We start from the raw sequence: 6,000 nt of genomic DNA on the forward strand, positions 1-6,000 counted from the left end.
CGCTTTTTCAGTCTTTATTTAGTGTAGGCAGACCAGGATGGGGACACTGGGTTGTGTTGTGGGGGGGCGCCGTGGAGCCCTTTTGCCTAGGGCACCAGTTGACCTAAGGCCGCTCCTGAGTTCTGTGCATACCTCTTCTAAGCACTACAACCTCCCTCTCTACTCTAAATCTAGGGCAGGCTTTGCCTCTGCAGTCCTGCAGTGCCTTGTAGCCGCCCCTTCTGTACCATGTCCAGCCACCCTTTCTTAGCTTTGGGATTCAACCCAATAGTGATGACTGCAACAGTGAAACACGATGAACATAGTACAGTTGTGTACTCTTACCATAAATGTAGATGTTCGAGTGTATTCACTGTTGCAGTCTGGGTTAACCTCCCTCCTATCCCCTCTTTTGCTGTTTCTATGAGTACTGTCTGTGTTTCCTTAGCACTACTCTTCCTCTGAGGTATATTTGCTGGTGATTTTTGGGTATGTTCTAGTTTGATGCATGTTTATTCTTCTGACTAAGCTATTTGCCTTTTGTTTTTGGGCACCTGGCATCTGGGGCAAGAAAAACTGAAGAAAATGGCGTCGGCTGACGCCTTTATACCCCTGGCGCTCTGACGTCAGGGAAGGAGCGACCTCAGCAGACGTCGGACCCAGAGTTTGGGACTCTGGCCGATCGAGGGCTGCCTGCCAGCAGGAAGAACCCAACAGTGATGACTGCAACAGTGAATACACTCGAACATCTACATTTATGGTAAGAGTACACAACTGTACTTTTTACTTCTGAAAATGCCTGCCAATTTGTATTCTCTAAGTTTCTTTAATTTCTCATGTTTCTTGTATTAATATTTTAAAATGTGCCCATGATCATTTCTGGATTTGTACTCGATTCTGGTAGTAAGAAAGAGGTTAAGATCTATTGGAAAGATCTAACCATTTGTTGCGTTTCTCTCAAATTTCCCTGATCTTTACGTTTCGAGTAAGGGATAAACCACTAAAGATTAGTTAGCTGTTCATATTTCTTTTTGTTCAGGAAAAAAAAACCTGTTCACGCTAAACCTGTTGTTCTAGTATTTATTTTTTAATGTGGCTTTAAAGTAATAGATTAAAAAAACTGTCCCCGGTTTGGATCCTTTTCTACGTATTATTTTAGCTCTAACCCTCTTACTTGAGCAAAGATGGGCGTCGGGCGATGTTGTAGTTATACTGGCTCACAGATGTTGAGAACTGTGGAGAACTTGCAGCAGTTCCTAAATATTACGCAACTGCCTTAACGTTCTGACAGCTACGCAAAAACACTGGTGAGCCAGACAAACCTGCGTTTTGATACACCCAAGAGCCATTAAGATTGTCTGTACATCACAAATACATGTACTATTTTTTACACTCTACTACCTAACACTAAGGGCTGTATCTCTGCAACAACCCCGGACTACAATCCCCGATGGATGCAGTCTGTCCCAGTTTACTGCTACTTCTCCGCGATCTTATGTTAGTTCAACTTAACAAAAAACAAACGCAGTATGGCCACAGCGCCTCAAATATCTTCCGGAAACTAATGTACGCAAAATTACCTCGTACAAAATAGAATTAATCCAACCTACGTAACTAATAATAATTACTCGGTGATCAATGAATATTTCACGAAATAAGATAAAAAAAACATACCCGCAACAGTTCAAGATAAAATAACTACCACCAACACTACTTACAAACAGCTTCCTAGTTACTGTTGTCAGAACCGACAAAAGATCTCCTCTATCGCTAAAAGAAGGCTGAAGCTAGTAAATACAGCTAACGGTCGTTTTAATCACATTGCCCTCTAGTGTCTTTGGAATGCCTCGATATTAGTCAATGGGAGTTGGGATGGGATAGTTGCATGCTTTCTGTTAAACCCTCCTTAGGCAGCATATTTTTGGTGATATGCTGTAGGTGAGAAGGTAATGTAGCATGAAGTAGTCTAGCTAGAAGATGCATGCTATTGTTGCATCCGCCAGCTTAAGTAATCATTCAGGTGCAGGGAGCGGCCTTAGGTCTACTGGTGCCTTAGGCAAAAGGGTTCCACAGCGCCCCCCACCACACCACTCGGTGCCCCCATCCTGGTCTACTTACAGCAAATAAATACTGGAAAAGCGCCCCTGCTAGAGCGGCGCCCTAGGCGGCCGCCTAGTTGGCCTATTGCAGAAATAATGTCCAACGAATAACCATCCTAGCATAATCCATTTAGTACCGTATTGCAAAAAGTGTTTTTCCTGTAAAATGTATAACCGTTTCATATCTTACACTGGCGTATCACTGCTATGTTGCAGAACATATTCTCACTGTAATATGCAGTACCCTTCAAAATTTTACGCTTGCTTATTACATGCGTATCAGTAACATTTGCTGAACATTTTCTGTGTGTAAAAATGTAGTACCATTTCTTATCATTCACCTGCTTATTGGATTCCGAGTAAGCACTGTGATCAAAGAATATACCGAGCTAACAGCAAATTATGAGTTAATTTATTTTCTCCATTTTGCGTCTTTCTACCCTCCCACTCGGGTATTGTAGAAAAACTTACCAGCTTAAATGTAAACCCATATGTCACAAGATGGGTTGCAAACTGGCTTAAGGACAGAACCCACAGGGTTAGAGTTGCTGGCGCTATGTCAGACTCCAAGCCGGTCACAAGCGGTGTCCCACAGGGCTCGGTCCTTGGCCCCCTATTGTTCGGCATCTACTTCTCAGAAGTACAGGCCAACATAGGAGGACTTTGGCTAACAAAGTTTGCAGACGACTGCAAACTGGGCGCCATAGTGGAAAGTGCATCGGACACGGATATCCTTCAGAAGGGACTCACGGAAACAGATAGCTGGTGCCAGAGCCATGGCCTGAAGTTAAAAGCCAAAAAATGTATAGTCATACCCTTCGGGAAAAACAAGGTAACCCCAAGCTACCATATAGGTGGCAATCCACTAAACACAGAAGAGGTTATCAGGGACCTGGGGACCCAGGTTGACAGTGGCCTTTCTTTTGACACTCACGTTGCTAAAGTGGTTAGAAAGACCTTCTACATTGCCCACCTGATCATGAAGGGATTCACATCCAGATCTAGTGAGGTCATTGTTCCCCTGTACTCTTCACTCATCAGACCAATGATCGAGTACAATGCCCCATTCGGGATGTATCGCACCCGACATCTGCAGCAATTGGAGAGACCCCAAAAGTTCCTCACCAAAAGGATAAAGGGACTCCAAAATCTGTCATATGCTGCCAGATTGAAGAAACTCCAGCTCTATTCAGTTGCATACCGTCTGCTCAGAGGTGACATGTGCCTGACATACAAGGCCATGTCCAACCCGAATTAATGGACATGCTCCACCTCAAAAAATCCAAATCCACCAAAACCACTAGAGCAAGCGACTTAAACCTTAGCACGGATATAAATAGGACGTGCTGGAGGGATAGATTTATCACTCAGAGACTCCCTATGCTGTGGAATAAAATCCCGGTCCATGTGAGGCAGAGCACCTCGCTGGCTCTGTTCAAGAGAAATCTTGACCTGTGGATGGGAGATCGTAGGTTTATCTCGGGAATCATCTCTGTCACTGCTGGACAGAGGCACAACAAACTAATGGGCACAGTATTTTTTCATATAAGGGGTGGCGTAAGCCACAAAAAATTGGGCTAGGCTTATAAATGCCTTAGGGCAGATAGCCTAGTATAAACCTATGAACCTATGAACCTCCCTCTCCAGCTCTCTCTTTTTATTGTAATTATCAGGGCCGGCCTTAGCTGAAACGGTGCCCTAGGCTCCGGTGCCCCATAAGCCCCTCCCACAACATACTCATGAAACACCCCTATTTGAGCCACACCCACAGGTAGGTCACTCCCCAAGAAAGCCACTCCAGTCATTTCCTTAAATCATTTAAATGCATAAGAAGAAAAAGATACCTTGTAATGCAGTTAAACTACAACTACCTTTGTGTACGTGTTTCCTACTGTAAATACCAGAGCTGGATCATGGTCAAATAGGGCCCTAGGCAGGGTAATAGACTGCCCCCCAGAGCAGCCCCTTCTGCAGCAATCCCCTACCCCCCCAGCAGCAATCCCCTCCCCAGCCACTCCAGTGTTACATTACTTGGCTATTTCTCCTCATTTACCATAACCACTGTTCAAACCTGCCAGTGTGCATACTGTTTTCTTATTTACTTCTACAATGATTACAGATATTGAAATAAAATAGCACAAACACAGATAGCCACTTGCTAAACAAACAATACAGTCTCACAATGAAAATAGATTTAGCATGAGCAGTAAAACTTCTCTGCCCTTGAAACTCACATTCATTGAAATGGCATTAAAACCCACATTCAAATAAAATGCACCTGGCCAGTGGAGAATTAAGTTTACCTTTAGGCTCTTTTCAAACTACAGGCTCCTTAAACACATTCTTATGGCCATGCATATATATATGTGTTCTTTGATTCACCTTCCTGATTGTATTAAACTATATTCCTTGTATAATAAAGCACCACCTGCTAATGTGTATTTTAAAGTTATAGTTTTGAGCAAAAAGATCCAGACTCAGGGATGCATTTTAATTTCTATATATCTAGTGACTCCAGTGTCTCCCATCATTTAGTGATAGCAATCCTAAAGAATCAGTGCAAGGCCAAAATGAAAAAAAAATATTTTAAATATGTCTATATACTCATATCTCTCTATATATTTATCTATCTGTATATCTTATCTATATCTAGATAAATCCATATTTATAGATATCAGAGGCATAGCTGGTTCAATCTCCTTGCTCAAACTGAAGAATAACAAAAAAAAAGAAAAAAAAAAGGGCAGCTCTGATGGACTGCTTATGGCAGTCTGAAGCAAAGGTGATAGTTACATACTGAATTGGAATAGCTGTAGAAAGTGTGTGCCCTTGTGTTAACAATGCTTATTTTTGTAAAGCACTAAAGCCTGTACACAGTCTTCAGGACTTTCATTTAACATTTCAGAGGTAGAAGGACATGGTGAAGAAGGAAGTATGTAATAGTGTTAGTTGAACAAAACACAGACATGCACTTTCTCTCTCATATACACACGTTATCATCACACATACTATCTCACATAGTAATACACACTGTATCTGTCATACAAACAGAACGAACACTTAACATACTACATTGAAATATTCATATATGCAGCAACTTAATAATAATCACCTAACTTATTTAGAAGAATAGTTTTTTCCTTCTTGAAACATATAGAGTATCCCCTACTGGTCTGACTACCACCACTGTAGTGATTACTACTGATATGGCAAATGCATCTACCTGGTTAACATAAATCAACAAACAATTAAACAGCACAATACTGATTAGCTATCTCAGAGTTTTAATATCCATTTATTGCAACACATTCAGAAAAACACCTTTAACATTTTTAAGGCAACTTATATTGCCACTCATTTACATACACACACACACACAATATATATATATATATATATATATATATATATATATATATATAGGGTGACAGCACCTACATTCAAACCATCAATAAAACATTAACTTTAAACATGCTCAACATGCAATGATTTCAGTTTTGTGTCAGAAGCTGGAGACAAGATATTCTACTAGTTAAAAATGTCCAGATGATGCATCAGTTCACTAACTTCAAACAAAAAGTTTATGCTAAATGACCAATGTGCAGTCTCCAACTGCCCAACTACAGTATTATCAAAGGTTTTAGGGAGTGTATTCCTTCTATTTCAGCTGTCCTTCCTGTTAATTCAGTTACCATTTTTGTGTTAGTAGTAGAAGGAATACCTAACACCAGAATCCAAACAGTTCCCTCTTAACAATAGTTCAGCAAGTTCAACTACTGCAGTTTTATCTATACAGCCTTTTAATTTCACCATCAATAAAAAAGTCATCTTATTTCAATACACATTTTATAAAGTATCAGACTTCTCCTGTTCATCTTGCCCACTATCACACTTGACTGGAAATTGTTATTGGTTTCTACCT

The 6,000-nt window shown here is 40.9% G+C and overlaps 1 protein-coding gene across 2 annotated transcripts in view; it reads right to left on the reverse strand.

The window, feature by feature from the left end:
• The window catches only part of NKIRAS2 (NFKB inhibitor interacting Ras like 2), a 338,421-nt gene extending 336,564 nt beyond the window's left edge, over nucleotides 1-1,857 (reverse strand). Inside the window, exon 1 of one of the 2 annotated variants that reach the window (XM_044054747.1) lies at nucleotides 1,698-1,857. The gene's annotated coding sequence lies outside the window, so the exon portion shown is untranslated. Of the gene's footprint in view, nucleotides 1-1,653 lie in introns of both variants that reach the window. The other variant, XM_044054746.1, reaches the window with a different exon arrangement.
• Nucleotides 1,858-6,000: the final 4,143 nt, after the last annotated feature.

The sequence above is a fragment of the Protopterus annectens genome, chromosome 13.part0 (assembly GCF_019279795.1).
Source record: "Protopterus annectens isolate FY-2018-M chromosome 13.part0, PAN1.0, whole genome shotgun sequence".
NCBI classification, from domain to species: Eukaryota; Metazoa; Chordata; order Ceratodontiformes; family Protopteridae; genus Protopterus; species Protopterus annectens.